At 36.7% G+C, this 20,083-nt stretch overlaps 1 pseudogene; it reads right to left on the minus strand.

The window, feature by feature from the left end:
* Positions 1-14,756: 14,756 nt before the first annotated feature.
* LOC106443420 lies at positions 14,757-16,633 on the minus strand (annotated as a pseudogene).
* Positions 16,634-20,083: the final 3,450 nt, after the last annotated feature.

Genomic DNA, 20,083 nt, shown 5'->3' on the forward strand with positions numbered 1-20,083 from the left:
TGTTTTTTTTTTCTTTTCGAAAATGGCTTTTTTACTGTCTCAACCTCATCTTCTTCAAGTATTTACAATATTGTCACTGCAATGAATAGTGGCAACAACCTTGTACGAACTGTTTGGAGCTTTTAATGCCCTTTAATGCACGTAAATCTCTTTACACTCTCCCTGTTTCAATTGTTATGAACTAAAAACAACATTTCTTTCACTTTCTCTCTATATTCATCCAAAAAACTCAAGCTTTTGATTCAAAATATGGGCTATGGTTGACAGAGCCATATTTCTTTCGTTTTTACTTACGGTTGCTTTCGTTTGAGGTTCTGGGTGGTTGGAGAAGACCCTGTGTGCAAACGAAGTCATCTCACCTAGTTTAAGGTACGAATTTGAATTTTTTTTCAAGATCTGTTCGCGTAGAAGACTTACTAGTAAGTCATCTGTATGTAGAAGACTTACTGATGAGTCTGCTGGTCAAACGGACGACTTAAATTAAGTCGTCCAGCTTTGTTTGTTAAAAAAAACACTCCAGACGACTTATATATACGTCGTCTACGAGAAACGGGCTAGTTTTGCATTTGACCGAATCGTGTCAGATCTTTGACTATTTCTGGACGACTTATAATTCAGTCGTCTCTGGGAAAGTTAAAATTTTAATATTTTATGAAAACTTGACGACTTACGTGTAAGTCGTCCTAGGTTAGTTTTGTAATTGAAAAATAAAACTTCATAATTTAACTTTAACCAGACGACTTAATATAAAGTCGTCCCTCCAGAAGACTTAATTTAAAGTCGTCCGGGGAAAGCAAAGTCGTCCAGAATTTTTCCCAATTTTCTGGTCAAACCTTGCTTATCCCGGACGACCTTAAATTAAGTCGTTTAGCTGGACGACTTTCATCTAAGTCGTCTGGAGAAAGTTAAATTTCAAGTTTTATTTTTCAATTACAAAACTAACCTTAGGACGACTTACACGTAAGTCGTCAAGTTTTCATAAAATATTGAAATTTTAACTTTCCCAGAGACGACTGAATTATAAGTCGTCCAGAAATAGTCAAAGATCTGACACGATTCGGTCAAATGCAAAACTAGCCCGTTTCTCGTAGACGACTTATATATAAGTCGTCTGAAGTTTTTTTTTTAACAAACAAAGCCGGACGACTTAGAATTAAGTCGTCCCTTTTAATTTTCAATTGCAAAAGTGACCTCTTTAGACGACTTACCTTTAAGTCTTCTGGACGACTTAATGCTAAGTCGTCTGCGGCAATGTTTATTGAACTTCTTCATTTTCTCTATGTTTACTAATGTGTTTTATTTTGAATATTTGCAGATGATTTTTCAGTTACATGCAGTGTATGGAGAATGGTTGTTGAGAGATTTCCGTTGGGATTTTGTGGTTGATGATCTCAAAGGAGCAAGATTGTTTTTATTGAATGAAGATTCAACACATGCTGAACTTGTTGCAATGGCTCAAGAAGATTATAACCTGGACATGAGAACAGTGAGTGTGGAGATTAGCTACTCATTACCAGCAGAAATGATGATGGCTCCAGGCAGTCTTCCCATTCATGTTACAAGTGATAGACAAGTTCGAAACTTGCTGGAGATACTCAAAACCCATAGAGTATGTCTTTGTGTATCAAGCCGCAGCAAGGTCGAAACGGTTTCAGAGAAAAGGGATATTGATGAAGCTGGTGAATGGGAAAAAGATGTTGGTGATAATGATGAAGCTGGTGAATGGGAAGAAGATGTTGGTGGTGATGATGAAGATGTTGGTGATAATGAGTTTGTTGAAGATGAAAATCAAGATGGGGAGGAGGAAAATGGGGAGGAGGATGCTGATAATTCTATTGTTGGTGAAACGGATCAGAATGGTGGGGATTACAGTCTTTATGGAAAGGTTCCAGATGAGGACGAGGAAGATGATGATAATATTTGTTTTGAAGAAATCCAAAAGGCATATGCTAAGACAAATGCTATTGAAGGAGGAAAATCGAATGGTACCATCTATGTCAACCAGAGTTTTGTTAGCAAGGGTGCACTGCTTTCAGAGCTGCGGTTGGCAGCAGTGAGGGGTAAGTTTTCTTTCAGATTATACAAATCAACGAAAACTCTCGTTGTGGCAACATGTCCGGTTAGCTATTGTGGATGGAAGGTCAGAGCGAGTGTCAAACATGGGACAAACACGTTTTGGGTAACAAAGTATGTGGAAAAACATTTATGCTCAGCGGGAGACCGAATCGCTCAGCGGAGACACTGTACTCCGAAGTATGTAGGTAGTCTTTTCATTGATCGTGTTGGAATCATTGATGGGATAACTCCGCAGCATATCACTGATGCAATGAGGAACATGTTTGGCATGGCGCTTGATTACACCACTTCATACAGAGCACTGTTATATGCACAAAGATTGGTGAGAGGATCAGCAGAAGAAGGGTATTCGCGTCTGGCATCATATCTCGAGCAAATCTCCATTGCAAATCCTGATTCTATCACGGCGATAGAACTTGATTCTATGAAAAGATTTAAGTATCTATTTCTCTCTTTTGGAGCTTCTATCAAAGGTTTTAAGTATCAGAGAAGGGTCATTGTGGTGGATGGAACTCACCTAAGTGGAAAGTATGGAGGAACTATGTTAGTTGCAGCCGCACAAGATGGCAATTTTCAGATATTCCCATTGGCTTTTGGGATCGTGGATGAGGAAGATATACCTTCTTGGGAATGGTTTTTCACAAAATTGGCTAGTTGTATATCTCATGACAAGCCTCTGGTGATAGTCTCCGACCGGCACAAGGCCATTAAAAGTGCGTGTGATAAGGTGTTTCCTTGGGCAACCCGAGGAATATGTTATTATCACCTTCAAGATAACATTGTCAAAAAGTTTAAAGGGAAACATCTCATGTACTTGGTGAAAGGGGCTGCTTATGCTCACACGGTTTACGATTTTGACCGGTACATGGCTGAGATACGGAGTGCAAACCCGGAACTTGCAACGTATTTGGAGAAAGCCGACGTCAGGCTATGGTCAAGGGTTTATTGTAAGGGGAACAGGTTCAACATAAAAACAAGCAACATTGCTGAATCTATTAATTCCGCACTGAAGCGAGCAAGAGGATTTCCGATTACGTTCCTGCTGGAGTTCATAAGGCAGAAGTTAGGAAAATGGTATTGGAAAAGGAGACAAGATGCTTTGAGTCTCACAACTGAACATAGCCGGGCTGTTGAATACTTGCTTGCTGTTCGAGAAGAGATAGCGGGTATGATGACGGTCGAACCAATTGATGGATGGCATTTCTTTGTCAAAGGTGGCAAAATGGACTGTGTGGTTGATTTGGAACATGCAAAGTGTGATTGTGGTGTCTATGGAGTGGAGAAAATACCTTGCTCTCATGCTATAGCTGCTGGAATACATGCTGGTTTGCATATCTCCACACTTGTATGTCCACTGTACTCAAAGAATTATCTGTATGCAGGATACTCAGAGAATATATATCCTATCGTGTCACAACATATTGAGGAACGAGAATGCTTTCCTCCAGAACTAAAGCGTGGTCGGGGGAGACCGAAGAAATCAAGATGGCAATCTTGGTTGGAGCTATCTAGGATGAGAGGACACAAACCCAGGAAGAAACACAGGGCACGGAGATGCTCAAACTGCAAGGAAACTGGCCATACAAAACCACAATGTACACAACCAGTTGACTAGTTGTCCAGACGACCTAAATTTAAGTCGTCCCGTCTTGATTACCCGTCTAGACGACTAAATATTTAGTCGTCCAGTGTATTTTATTTTTAGACGACCTTCTACTATCCCTTCAAGTGTATTTTATTTTTAGACTACCTTCTACTATCCCTTCAAGTCGTCCAAACCTTCTAGACGACTTATTTGTAAGTCGTCCAGTTGGAAAACCTTCCAGACGACTTATAATAAGTCGTCCAAACCTTCTAGACGACTTATTTGTAAGTCGTCCAGTTGGAAAACCTTCCAGACGACTTATTTGTAAGTCATCCAGTTGGAAAACCTTCCAGACGACTTATAATAAGTCGTCCAAACCTTCTAGACGACTTATTTGTAAGTCGTCCAGTTGGAAAACCTTCCAGACGACTTATTTGTAAGTCGTCCAGTTGGAAAACCTTCCAGACGACTTATTTCTTCCAGACAACTTATATCATGTTCAAATACAAAAATCATGTTAAAAAATCATGTTCAAATACAAAAATCATGTTCAAAAATCATGTTCAAATACAAAAATCATGTTAAAAAATCATGTTCAAATACAAAAATCATGTTAAAAAATCATGTTCAAATACAAATCTAATCATACATGCCCACGAACTTATCACCATCCACATTTTCTTTCAGATGCTGATCAACAAGCTCCTTCCATATATCCACCGCCATATTATCCCTCATTTTCTTCGCGTTGCACCTAGCAAAGTCTTTAGGGTCAAAGGAGCCCCCGAGCGCATGACATTCAATGTACTTTACAGTGTACACGCCACAATCACCATTGTTGGCCGTGGGTACACCTTTCAGCGGTCTCTCATATGTGTATGGCTCCAACCCGTATTTGACCCGCATTTCGTCGGTGGCTGCGCACTCAACAAGCAGATAAGGGACCATCTGGAGAAAAGGCTCCATTATCGCATCCCATGCGTCTGGTACACTAGATGAAGGTATGCTGTCCCAGACGACTATGTGCCTCTTAGGGATCGATATCCAAATAGCAACCCAATGCTTGTCGTCCAAGTTCACTGGCGCATAGATATCATCAATGTCCTCCCCCCACTTCTTGTTTGATTGGCAAAATGAAGGTATTGATCCGTCATAAAAATACGACGCCCCACCAGGTAGAACTCTTCCTAAACCTTTGTGATCAGGTTCCGATGTTTTGAAGAGCTGATACTGCTCTCTCCAAGACTGAGAAAAGTTGTGATCCAGGAAGCACATTCGCTCGCTCCTGAAAGCTTGTGGGTTCTCCTGATACCTCTGCCTTAGCACATTAATCCAAGCATCTATATGCTGCATATTAAATATAACAAGTTAGAAGTTACCAGACGAAGACGACTTAATTATAAGTCGTCTACGTGGTCGTCCAAGTAGACGACTTTCCAGACGATTTATCTTTAAGTCGTCTGGAAAGTAGTCTACTTGGACGACTTTGTAGACGACTTAAATCGTGTGCAGAAGACTTACGCAGTCTTCCAGCCATCCTCTGGCTGTCCGGAGGAAGTGGTACCACCTTGTTGGTGATGTACGTGGTTTGTCCTCGATCTTAGTTAAATAATGACTGCAAACAAAAAAGCAATCAGTTTTGGACGACTAAATCAAGCTATTATGGGTAAAGCAATCACTTACGGATCAGTTTTCAACCAATCAGCGAGTTCCTTCAACTTTTCTTTGTTTACTGGCGGAAATGGATTATAGGCTGCCACTTTATCTTTTTTTTTCTCTGCCATATAAGGAGATCTCACAGTAGGAGCAGGTTTCTTCGCTCGTTTACTCTTTGCACGCTTGTCCAATACAACCAGGCTCGGTTGTGAAACTGGATCGCTTGGCTCGGTGGAAGCGAGGCTCGGTTGTTGATCTGTGGAAGCGAGGCTCGGTTGGTGATCGGTGGAAGTGACAGCAACAATCTCTTTGGAGGTGACACCATCTGCTTTATTTACCGAGTTCGCCTCGGTTGCTGTATCCTCCGGCAACCATCTCTGCAATAAAAGTTGCACACAAGTTAACCCTGGACGACTTAAATAAAAGTTGTCTGGACGACTAGTTGACCCTGGACGACTTAAATAAAAGTTGTCTGGACGACTAGTTGACCCTGGACGACTTAAAATTAAGTCTTCCGTGGTCAACTAGTCGTCCAGACAACTTACGTTTAAGTCGTCCAGGGTCAACTAGTCGTCCAGACAACTTTTACAGTCGTCTGGACAACTAGTTAACCCTGGATTTGATACTAACATATTTGATTTGAGGAGGCTGTTTCTTTTGAGGAGGAGGCTGTTTCTTTTGAAGAGGAGGAGGCTGCTGCTGTTTCTTTTGAGGAGGAGGAGGCTGCTGTTTGGTTTGATGAGGAGGAGGCTGGTTACTAACCACGGTTTCATTGGCATGAGGGGTAGCCTGTTTGTTTCTACCCCCGGTTTCTTTGGCAAGAGGGGTAGGCTGTTTATCTTGAGGGGTAGCCTGATTGGTTAGAGGTGGAGGGGTAGCCTGATTGGTGACACCAACCTTCTTCTCCACAGCTTCCAATCTATCAGACAACTTCCTAAACTCCCTCATGCACTTATTAAACCCTTTTTTCATAGCCTCAGCTACGCCCTTGAACATAATTTCCAACTCCTCTCTGGTCACCCCTCTAGCCTCTTCTCTAGCCTCTTCTCTAGCCTCTTCAGGAGCCTCTTTACGAGCTTTCTTCCGAGGTCTTGGATTGTCTTCCTCCTCCTCCTCCTCCTCCAACACAACCATCTCTTTGGCCTTCTTCGATGGAGTCACAACCTTAGGTTTTGTATTGACCTTAGTACCAGTGACTTCCCAGCAATCCATGGTCCACTTCCACGGTCTCCGCTCATACATGACTTTAATGATGTTCTCCGCGGGCAGGTCCTCAACCTCAGAGTCCCATTTTGGCCACATTTCACTAATGTCCTTCTCAACAAAGTTGATCACGCGGGTCTGCAGTAAATAGAAGAATCGAGTTAGATATTTGAAAAAAAATACTAAATAGACGACTTAATTATAAGTCGTCTACTAAGTCGTCCAGCTGGAAGACCTTCCAGACGACTTATAATAAGTCGTCTAATAAGTCGTCCAGATGGAAGACTTTCCAGACGACTTAATTAAGTCGTCCGATAAGTCGTCCAGCTGGGAAGACTTTCCAGACGCCTTATTATAAGTCGTCTAATAAGTCGTCCAGATGGAAGACCTTCCAGACGACTTATAATAAGTCGTCTAATAAGTCGTCCAGATGGAAGACTTTCCAGACGACTTATAATAAGTCGTCTAATAAGTCGTCCAGCTGGGAAGACTTTCCAGACGACTTATTATAAGTCGTCCGATAAGTCGTCAAGCTGGACGACCTTCCAGACGACTTATAATAAGTCGTCTGCGCAGTCTTTTGGATTGAAGTAAATACCTGACTCAAGATAGCAGCTTTCATTGATCTGCGGCCTCTGCTGCCCTCGTAAGCCAGTATCGGTGGAGACGGACTGTCTGCTCTGGGACCACCAATACTAGCACCCAATTCCGGCATAGCTGTGTACGTCCAGACTTGAAGAACTTGTATAAACCCATCCACGGTGTAACAGCCAGCAATTTCTTTGTTCCACAAAGAGTCCATCAGCACCTTAAACGCGACTCTCCCCCATGGATAATTCTCAAACCGTTCTAAATCCATCACTAGCCTTGCCAGAGTAGATCGTGTAGCGGTTGAAAACTTTCTCCCTTCAATGAATCCAGTGAAGATGGAGAGGTACGCGAGCCGCTTGCGATCTTCCCTGGACCAATCCCCGCATCTCTTCAGTGCTGCTATTATCTGATCAGTAGTTGGCCCAGCTTCCAGATGAACTCCCAGCATCCCCCAGAAAGAAACCATCTCTGGGGTAACGTCACATTTTGGTGTCTCAAGGTCCTCGATGTACTCGCAGTTTAGACCAGTGAGGTTTTCAAACTCTAACAGTGAAAACCTCAAAGGTTCTGGACCAACGAGAGACCACATCTCATACTTCTTCTTAATGTCCAGCTTGAAACTGAGCATGTAGTGAACCAGCCTTGAAGCCCAACCAAATCCCTGCTCCTTGAACTTGATGAAAACTCCCAAACTCGACTCCTTGAGCTCTTCAAATTCGTCATCAGTAAGAGCTTTCCTAAGAGCAGTATGCAACTTGCTGTTATCCGTATGATACGAAATGCTATTGTGGGCTTCTGGCTCTTCCCCTGATGTGTATAACCTACGGGGGAGTTCTGGAATATCCATCCTTTTTGTCTGCAAAATAATCAAAGACAACAATATAAGTCCAGACGACTTAGTAGACGACTTAATTTAAGTCGTCTGGAAAGTCTTCCAACTGGACGACTTAGTAGACGACTTAAATTTAAGTCATCTACTAAGTCGTCCAGGTGGAAGACTTTCCAGACGACTTAAATTACTTACAAGTCTTCCAGTCGCAGAAGGAGTTGGAGTACTCGTCATTGCGGTTATTGATCTGAAAAAATAAACGTGAAACGGTGAGAATGAGTAAATTGATAGAGACAACGTTTTATGTTCATCTTTTCCTCGAGATTGATGACTTAGCGGCGTTAGGGTTTACAGAGAAACGGCGCTAAGGTTTACAGAGAAGAAGCGGCGGCGCTAGGGTTTAGAAGAAGCGGCGGCGCTAGTGTTTAGAGGAAGCGGCGGTGAGAACGTTGGTGACCACGGTGGCGAGGGCGACGGTTTGTTCAGAAATAGTGGAAGCGGCGGCGCTAGGGTTTAGAGGAATCGGCGGCGCTAGGGTTTAGAGGAATCGGCGGCGCTAGGGTTAGAAGAAGCTGCGGCGACAACGGTGAGAATGAAGTGAGATAGATAGCTGACGTTGAGAACGATGGTTTGTTCGGAAATCGTGGGAATTCGAAATCGCCTTTGAGAGAGAACTGTTAGGGTTTCTGAATTTCGTGAAAAATGAAACAAAAAAATAAAAATCACCTTATATATTGGGTAAATAATCCGGTTAGCTTTAAAAGTACATTGGTAAACTTTAAGGTTTGGTCCGGTTTAGACGACTTATTCTGGCTGATAATGTACAACAGACGACTTAATATTTAGTCGTCTGTTTTCAGACGACAAAATATTAAGTCGTCCTAGACCCTAAAATGAACCCCTAAACTAAAATGACTAGATTAACTAACTAACCACGTTATAAAATCAAATTATACTTAAATAGTGTTTACTATACATAGAAATGAACACGCATAAGTAATTTTAAAAATTTTCAAAAACGGTTTTAATGCTTTCCAAAATCTAACCCTAAGAACACATACAATACTACAACATATGTTGATGAAACATAAACTAAAGAATATCATGACTCACTACTTTCACTCATCTATGCTGAAAACAATTGAAATTTGTTATATCTTAATTTATACCTCCTAAGACATATGTTAATTACATAATTCCCATTTTTCACTTATCAAAATATTTTTTACAAAATTTTTAAATTATGTTTAAGACTAACTGTCCAGACGACTTTCAGTTAAGTCGTCTGGACGACTTATTTTCAAGTCGTCTAAACAGACGACTTGCGAGGGGTAGAAACGTAAAAAAAATTCCGTTTTTTTGTTTGGTCGCAAGGGGATAGTTGTAATTTCAATAGCCTTTTAAGTTACTTTTGCCTTTGACCCAAGTTGGGGTATTGTTTTGGTTTGACTCCAAGTTTTGAGTCACACTTGGCAATTCTCCCAATTAATAAATAAGAATTTTTGCAGTAGTTTAAAAGATTTGATGAGACTTTAATGCATTTATAATTTTCTTTTGTTTTCTTTTCTTATGGATTTTAATGGAATGTACATAAATTTAATAGAATATCACTTTCTCTAAAATATGTGAAACTTTTGAATCTTTGTATATTGAAAAGATAAAGAACATTATTTTAATCATAAAACTGAAAGGAAAATAACAATTACGATTACTATATATAGGTGAAGCAATCTAAAAACTTTATAAAAAAAAATACGAACTATTTTATATGGATTTGAGATTTTTTAATATAGGGTTGACTATAATATATAGAAGATGATCTAACAAAAACTCATTCAGAAAAACGATAGGTACTACTTTGTTAAGATTTTATGATATATTATTTATTAAAATATATTATCAACAACAATTTGAAATTTTGTAATTAGAATTTTTGATAATTACTATTTTGTAGAGATTTCAAAATACGGGTATATTATTTGTAGACGTTGCATAAAACTTTACATATTAAAATACTAGCACTTTGACGATGGGAAACATTTTTGTTATTTCAATTTTTTTCACTTTGTTCTCATTACGTAAGAAAAAAAAAGAAGCATTAACGAATGTGAATATTTTGTTACTTTGATCGTCAACTACTTCATATCCAACAATATTTTGTGTTTTCTTACAATGATGACAAATCTCATCATAAAAGTAGGGAATTGGTTCTTCACATTTTTACTATATATTTTCCATTAAATTCCTTTGAAATGCCATTACTACAAAATCTACTGAATATTGAATAACACTAGAATTTAAAGTAATTAGAAAGGTGGTTACAAATTTTTAATCCAATAACACAAAAATTTGAAAGAATTAATGAAATCCGTAATTGAATAACAATATAATTTAATGGAAACTATAATTCATTCAAATTCCATCGAACTTCTGAATCCAATACCCCCACCTTAATGAAAAAGAAAAAAAAACGCTCCTACGGCGATGATGAAGGCGACGCTGACAAAGACCTAAGAATGCTCAAAATTGTGGTTTTTGGGTGATTTACTTTACAAACTATGGGATTAGGGTTCTTCGTGCGGTCATGCATGGAAAGAGTGATTTTTTTGGTGGTTCACTTATGCGGGGTCGTTGGGGAGATTCGAGGTTCCAGATGTACGATCTATTGCGGTTCGGAGATATGTTCTTATAGAGGAGGATCTCATTGATGAAAGAGGTTGGTGGATTATGAAGGTGAAGAGGAGGTTAGACGAAGATTGCTTAGATCCACTTCGGCTCTGCATTTTTGATGGTCAAAATTTTGATAGTTGGAAAAGGAATGATGCGGGATACAAGGCTCAAAGATATTCCTGGAGGAGTGCAGTGGTTACAAGGGATTTTGGAGAGATTCAATCGAATCCGTTCAGTGCAAAGCTTATTCTTGGAGGAGTGCAGTGGTTACAAGAGATTTCTGGAAACTGTGATTATTCTCCATTAATAAAGTCCATGAGACTTGAGTCCTGTCCTCGATCATCAGTTATGATGAACTTTGTTTTTTCAGTTCGTGGTTTACGGTTGGTTACCTTTGCTGTTCTTCATTTACTAGGTTCAGATCGTTTTCAAATTTTATTTATATTGTAGTACTGGCGGTGATAGTAACAGAGCTAATGAAATTATGTTACGAAAACATTCGGCTAACAAGTAGTAGTTACACCTTATACTGTATATATCCTCTTGGCTTATATACCGGAAATAGGGATTTGGCCCAAAGATTTATATTGTGTTATGGTAAAGGCAAGCTGAGGTTATATAATAAAGGAAAGAGCAGTGACTCTGTGGTGTTTTGGTATCACTTGGCATCATATAGTTTGATGTATCTCTAAACTTACGAGAGTTTGTATAATCATGGACATGGCTATACGTTTGACCTGTACATGTTCGTCTCCCTTGGTATATACTATTATTTAGCAGAACAGAGGTGCAAAGGTGGGTATCTGCTACGTAATGCTATTTGTACGAGTGTTTTTTGGTTAGCGGTGGATTTTCTTCTTTATATGGGAGATATGGCCTCTGTTTTTGTATACAGTATATTTATATTAGGTCAAGGGGAAGGTCCAAGATGGATAAAAGAAATGGAGCATAGTCTTTACGGTCCCACGTATATGTTTGGTTTCGAAGACCAAGCACAATGTGTTTCCTCCTCATACACTCGATATAGAGAAAAAATAAAGAAAGGAACGAATGATTACAGGTTATGTCGAATTGTTTTTTTTTTTTTTTTTTTTTTTTTTTGGATTAACCTGGAGGGATTTCCACCCCCAGGGGCCAACCCCTCGGCGCGAGGCGGACCATTTGGTACTATGGGGAATTAGATACCCCAATTGCCTGGCCAGCACATCGAACCCGCGTGTTCCGTATTGGGGTTTTTTATTTCCCCTCAAGACCATCTGGGCCAGCTACGCTGGTTATTATGTCCAATTGTTACAAGGCAAGGACGACTTACAGATCTTTGACTGCAGTAAGACTGTAAGAGTGTGGATAAATTGCATGTTATAAGCTCAGCCAATATTTGGGCACTTTTTATATTTGAGATCTCATTAAATTTCATAAAACCTACTACCTTGGGAAGACATCCCTTCCTCTCATAGATCTGTAAGCTCTCTCGCCCTTATACTAATTTTATTTAAGAGCAGTTTTATAACAACAAAGTTACAAAAATGTGGTTTTAGAATAAACATATTCGTCATGAGGTTAACAAAATTAATTTTAATAAAAGTATTATTTTGTACAATTTAACATAGTTTTCTTTAAAACTGCATATTATTCCAAAGTAACCAACATCTAAATAAAGTTATGAAAATAATGACTTATCCATTGTATATTAATCGAGAAACATTACAACATTGTTTTGTAGCCACGTGTCACCATGAGAATGAAATTCAGATTTTTTTAGAGAAATAGTTTGGTCCATCTTAACTTATATTATACATTTTATTAAACTAACTATTAAATTGATAAATAGTGTGAAAAATAATATTCTCGCACTTTTCTTAAATAAAAGCTACGGAATTGCCTAATATGGTTAACGGAATTGCCTAATATGGTTAACATATATATGACAATTAATGATTATAAATGATAAATATTTGATAATAATTTTTTTATCTTAGCTATTTTTTGTTTAATTTTATATTATTAAAAGATATTAAACAACCGCATTAACCATATAGTAAAAAATAATTTTTTTTCTTATATGTTATATTTTGAATTTTTAAAACGACTATAAATTATTTAAAACGTTAATGTCTCACACTAAAATTTTGTGAACAATGGTTTAATTTTTTTAGTAATAACAAAATAGAAATAATCATAAATCGTATGAATATGAAGTCTCATTTACTAGACATTCAAATTATATATTAATATAGTCTAAAATTAAACTATATAACATAAAAAATACTTAAATATGAGCTACAAAATTGTCTAATATGATTAACGTATATATGACAATTAATGATTATGAATGATAAATATTTGATAATAATTTTTTATCTTAGATATTTTTTGTTTAATTTTATATTATTAAAAGATACTAAACAACCACATTAACCATATAATAAAAAAATAAATTTTTTCTTATATGTTATATTTTAAATTTTTAAAACGACTATAAATTATTAAAAACGTAGATGTCTCACACTAAATTTTGTGAACAATAGTTTAATTTTTTTGGTAATAACAAGATACAAATAATCATAAATAGTATGAATATGAAGTCTCATTTACTGGACATTCATATTATATATATATTAATATAGTTTAAAATTAAACAATATAACATAGAAAAATACTTAAATATGATAATTTCTAAATTTGTATTGAAAAAGTATTGAAACCTTAATATTTTAATTTTAAAATTTGCATTAAAATAGCACATTAGAAATTGTGTGTTTATCATATGACTATGAATTCTCAATAATAAATATTTATATTAAAATATACTATATATCTATGTCCATGTAATTGAAATTTAGTTATATACCATATAAAATAAATAAAATGATTGTTTTGATTTATTTACCAAAAAATATCGTAAATAAAAAAGATGTATTATTTTGATTTATGTATTTACTCTAATTTAATTATATACATAATACGTAAATGAATATAAATAGATAATAATAGATTAAAATTAGTTATATATATAACATTCATTCCGCGCAATTGCGCGGGTCTTAAGCTAGTTAATAAGATTAGATAGGTCTAAGTAGTAATAACTTACTAAGAAAAAACATTATACTAATAACTTACAACGTAATTAAAATGTTTAAATAAATAATTTTAATATAAAACATAATTCTCCTACCATATAAATATATAAAATTGGACTAACATACGCCATATATTACATTCTTAGCCATAGATTCCACCGAAATATAATACAACTCAATTATTTTTAACCAAAAAAACATTTCACCCTTTAATGTTACTTTCTTTTTAATCCCCGACTTGATGAAATTATATACTATTTCAAAATTCAAAATTATTACTTTTATATCTCAATAATGATCATCCTAAACATATAAAACAATTACTATAGATATACAAAAAGCACATTATATAATTTTTTTACATTTTTAAAATATAATATTTCAAAAAGAGATAATCTCGTGTTTTCAAAGCGCGGGTCAAAATCTAGTATTAACACTCTACAACACCAATAATATCCGAAACTTCCTAATCTTATCTTACAGCCAAAATACCATTTCCACTGACTTAGAGATTCAGGTCAATGTTACAGAACGGTACTGACTTGAGCACTGTCGATGTTAGTTAGCTATGTGAGTATCTGTTCATGGTATGTGTCTAGTAACATAAAGAATGACACATGTTTGTTTTCTATGCGGGGTTTGCTTACACTCGTGAGCTTATTCGTTCATGTCTCAGGTACTTCTTGAACTTGTTTGGACTAAGAGGTTTATTCAGCCTCATTCTTGGAGATGAAAATGGTTAGTGTTCACGCACTGCTACTTCACACCAGTTTCTTGGAAAATCTCTCGTTTTGAGAATACTCAACGCCGAGGTGAAAACTCTTTAGTCATTGCAAGTTTTCTTTTTCTTATGCAGCAATTGATGACACACAACGAATGATGCAAATGGGTGGATTTGGTTTTGACGCATCGAAGGTATCTGTAATACGAACCTTTCTTTCTTGAATCATCATCCTACATAGTTCGTTCTGATCTTGGTCCAAACCTGATTATTGTGCCGTTGCATTTGCAAATTGGCTATACAGAGCTTGAGCGCTGAGAAGGATGGTCTCGACATTATTCAACATGAATGGAACATATGGAATTTTGATCAATTATCAACGTAATCTAATTGACATTTTCTACGACAACTACCATTAATTCGTCCATGTGTTTGATGCCATTTGCTAAAACGTGCAATCCAGTCAAACAATTATGAGATTTTGAGGAGGTAGAGATAGATATAATAAGTGATAAATGAAAGTTGAAGCTCTGAAGAAGATGAAAATGTATTTTCTTATAAATTTCACTCTTACATGACCATGTGGCATCATCATCCTGCATCCTCTAGTGAATCAAGGGCTGCAAACCGGTTGTACAATGCAGGAACACCACGCGTTTCCATACTTGACGCTATTCTCCTCTTTCCTCTGCTCTTCTCCTCACATGCTCTGTTTTTGTCGTTGACTGATAGAACCGTTGGAGAAGGTTTCTGAATAGAATTGGGCTTTCTGACAAGATGGGCTTGAGTAGACTTGGGCTTCTTGGATTTGCTTCCTGAAGCTGCGTCGTTTTGAGGTGCTCTGGGCAATGACTTGTCTGAACTGATAATACGGAAGACAGAAACTATAAAAGTTGAAACCCCAAACAACCTTAAATAACATACAGAGTTGAAATTTCAAAGTCACAAATAAGAAGAATAAAATGAAAGCATTGAACACTTACATTCTCCACTTCACATTCTCCACATAGTCTAGATAGGTCGATATAAAACGATGATGCTGCTTAAACTCGTCAAATCCCTGAATTTTGACTTTTCTAAAAGTTTCACTTTCCAAACTGTAGAAACTAAGGTAGAAAGAGTTTGGTGAATCGTTGTATGACGACGACCACACAAATTCACCTGTACGAGCCATTCCAACAAACCTGCTATATCTGATCAAGTTCCCCTCCAAAGGACACAGTTCGTAGATATGCTTGGACCATTTATGGTTTTCAGCATCTTCTAGAACCCAAAACACAATCCTACGAATTTGATACGAATCCTCCTTATGATATATACCTAATCTACCTTTGTAGTTGAACAAAGTCAAAGAATACACACGATAATTAATAATGCCCTTGTTCCACGTCTTTGTTTGTGTTGATAAAGCTGAACTTCTCAGACCCAATGTCAAAGCATACTATCATAGAAGATTGTCCCAACGCAGCTCCGAAATACAAAACACCGTTTATGCATATATCACAACTTATTCTATGGTTTACCTCAAAATGGAATTTGCATTCGATTGTTCTCCATACACGTTTTTTTCCAGACTCCAGTGTCAAAACCTGATGAGTATTGTCTCTAACTTCGTAAGGTGAAGAGGTCGTAGTCATACACAACACTTTGAACTGTTTGCCCATGGGATCATAGCCTAAATACATTCTCGCAATCTTCTCTTTCCTTTTTTGTGCTGTGATCAGTTTGGTCTTTTCTTTCAGAAGCACTTTGGGCAAGGTTAGGAACTCTCCCGTGGCAGGGTTACAGACCACCCGCACCTTTCTTTCCCATCCCTGAAGCAGGACCAATCCACAGACCGGTGAATAAATATCACATGGATGGAAAATATTCGGGAAAAGACGTATGATAAGGGGTGGCTACAAGGGAAGAGTCATTATCATCATCATCATCTGGATTATGAGGCTGATGTGTAGAGTAGAGGAACAACTTGTTGCCATCATATCTTATGGGGAAAAGAGCCGTGGACGAGTCAAAGACATAGTCAGAAACAAGTCAGTGAAATCACGACGATGGAGTATGGATGATGCCCAGAATTTAGATACGCAACGAAACCTAGCTATAGACTTTGCCGGAACACGAGTAAGTATATCGATGAGTAGATCAACTGGGATTAGGTTCGAAGATTGTGATGTTTCATGTCTGGAAAACTCATGTTTCAACCTTTTCACGGCGGATGGATTTTACAACCCTAACGGGGCTCTTGTTGGAAATTGTGCATAAAAGCTCAATACTACTAAATGGGCTCTTTGTTACAAGTCTTAATTTAAAATTATGAAACCTCGTATTGATCTTTGTGATTTGTTCTCGTAAATAGCCCAACTGATGAACCGAGTATATTTTCAACAAATGTAAAAAGAAACCAAGTCGTTGCAGAAACCCTGGGCTGCAAGTGAGATTCAATATGGCCAGAACAAAGAGAAGCTTTACAATGAAGAGTGCGACGAATTCATGGTCTATGTTTTCATCATTCACTTTCACTATTTTTTTTTTCATTTTTACTATTGTGGCGTTTGATTTTGGGGTAAATTTTGTTGGTTTAAACAGATGTGACTGAGCAAAAAACTTGGGTGTGGGAACTGGGATGACCTAAAGGCAGCGTTCACAACGTCACCTTTGTTCATGTTTAACTGGTTAGTGAAATCCCGCACGAGTCAGGAACTGGCTAGAAGATGCAACACTTTGATTCGGCTGATTAAAAAGGAGATTCAAGAGTTAGATGAGAGAGAGAGAGAGAGAGGTAACCTCATAACATATAGTTAGGTGTCTATTTGTTAGATTTTCCTTTGGATGCTTATAGCTTCTGTTTTTTTTTTTAATATTTGGTTGATGAACACAGATGTGTGTAAAAAGATGTCGGCTTTTATCACACTGGAATGAGCATTACTATTCTGGGTTTTGGTCCATTGCCATAGATGGACTCAGCTACAATCAGCTGAACTATGTGTATTTGTAATGATATTGATTCTAATTCATGGATAAGCCCGTCAAAGTCTCTTGATGAAATCAAATAATCTGAATGCATGGTGAGCTAGCTCGATGACGATGAACATGATTTATAATCTCGAACTGAAAACCAATTTTGTTTGAACTCTTATATACAGTTTTGGAGTGGGTTCCAAAGCTAGACAGGAGCTCCTCAAGGATTGTCAAGCATGCTCTGTTTGAGCAAGCTTGCAAGAACATGTGCAGTTCCAGATACAACAGCCTACTGCTTGAAAGCTTCTCGCAGATTGTTTCATATGGGAAGTCCTTCCAACGAAAAGGATCCACAAGAAGTCTTGCATGCAACAGATAAGTAGCCTAAAAAAGATTAAAGTAACTGTAACTTGTAACTCAGTTGTTAGTAACAGATATATAGGTGAGTTTCAGGACCCCGCTGTTCTTCAGTGGGGAGGTCTCACAACAACCCACGATGGATCACTCTGATACGTCCATAGTATCAGCGAGCTAAAGAAAGAGAAGAGTGATAGAGGAAGTAAATACTTTTTGACTAATGCTGTCATGGCAAGGGAAGGCAGATACTGGATTGGGGACATAGGCTTTGCTGTTAATCTCATCTTCTTTAAGTACGATAGTTATATTGTTCTACGGTTTTATACATTTTCTGTTGTCGAACCTTGGGATTGTTGAGCTGGGATCTTCAATGGCGTTTCCTGATATCAAGTTGTCGTGATTGATTGCTTGATTCTCAGTGTAACCGGACCTCTGGTGCTTTTCGTTTACAATCTCTATCAAAGTATCTCAGTTTGGTGTTTATATCATAACACACTCACACTTTTTGATTGCAATTTGTTTGCAATTTTTTTTTAAAGGCTTCAAAATGTCAATTCATCCAAGGTTTCAATATTCTTGGTCATGTTGCTGCAGTTTCCTTGCTAATTATTTGGCTCCTGCAGAGGGAACATGAGTTTAGGATGCAAACTGTTCTTACTTCAAGCTTCATGAAAGCTTCGTCGAAGAAAGACAAAAGTATAATAATTCCATTATTCTTTTGCTATCAAATTATTCTACGACTAATGTGGAAACCGCTGGAATACAGTTCTCAACGAGAGTCGAAGTGATCTGATTATCTATGTGGTGATGATAAAAGTTGAGCTTGATTTGGTTTTGCTGTCATCGACTTGATTTGAATTTGTGTTATATTTATAAAAGTAAATATGTTATAGGTTTAAAGCTGAGCTTTAAAACGGTGGGCCTAATTTGCCAAAGCAGCACAACTTTTGTTTCTCTAGCATTTCCTATTTTTTTCTTTATGCTCTTTGAATATGGACCAACAAAATTTACAGCTATAAAACGTGAGTTTATCTTCAAGAGTCTATAAAAACTGAAGATTGTAAAATACTAAATAAATGTAACAATATTGTTTTTAAACATATATAGTATTAGCTATAACATATCACATAAATATTTGTCGGATAAAAAAACTGACACGAAAAGTGTATACAAAAAAATTCAAAATGATACGAAACTAAAACTCAAAATAATAAAATCCAAACCAAATCCAATTCATAAATAACTGAACTATTATTATTTTTTGAATCAAAATCAAAACCCACAACCGAACCAGTGCCAAACTAAAAAAATACAATTTGGACGTGAATCAAAATTTATAAAATATAAAAACATAATTATAAATATAAATAATTCTGCGCAGTTGCGCGGGTCAGAATCTAGTTGTGTAATTAAATTTACAGGATAATTAAATACACTGCTTTTTCTTTAAATTAATGCATCAACATTTAACCCATACAGAGCCGATCCTAAGATTTAAAACCAACTCGGGGGCCCTATTCAAATTTTTTTTTTCTTTTAATTTGAAATTAATAATAATTTTCTTATAGTGAAAAATTTATTGGAATTATATATTTTATTTAAATAAAAAGTTATTAGTTTCAGTTACCATAAAAATAATATTCTTTTTATTGTAGTTTTGATCATTTTAAATTATAATAACCCAAAATCTAATATTTTCTATTAAATTTATGCATAATAAAAATATATTTTACTTTTTATTTTACATTTGCATTATATATAAATATATGAATATATATATTGAAATAAATATATATATATATAGAAATAAATATGGAAACCAATATTTTTTGTAAAAAAAAATTGTTAACCGGAGGCTCCACAAAGTGGGAGTCCCAGTCAAATGTTTCATAATCATGTGCTCAAGCCCGGGTCTGAACCCTTAATTAAAGTTCTGAAATCTATTAGGCCTAGAATGCCAAAACAAGTTCACCACTACAAGAATTTATCAAAATAGCTGCGGACTGGCGAAGGTATTTCCGTAGCCAAATAATTTAGCCACAGAAATAGCGAAAGATAGCAACGGAACACAAAATTGTATTTTTGTAGCTAAATCCGTAGTAATTCGTAGCAATCCGTAGCTATATAGCTAGAGATGGATTCTGTTGCTGATCCGTAGCTAAATAGCCACACTTTAGCTACAAAAAAGTCGTAACCAAAATTATTCTATTCAGCAACGATTAGTTACAAATACTAATATCGCTAAACAGCAACAACAGGTTAGAATCATTTTTGAGTTTCGCTCAAAACCAACCTTCATACAAAAACATAGGAGATCAATTGTGTCCATGTTCGAGGTGATTAAATAAACGCAGATA

Source organism: Brassica napus, chromosome C1, assembly GCF_020379485.1.
Source record: "Brassica napus cultivar Da-Ae chromosome C1, Da-Ae, whole genome shotgun sequence".
In the NCBI taxonomy this organism is placed as follows: domain Eukaryota; kingdom Viridiplantae; phylum Streptophyta; class Magnoliopsida; order Brassicales; family Brassicaceae; genus Brassica; species Brassica napus.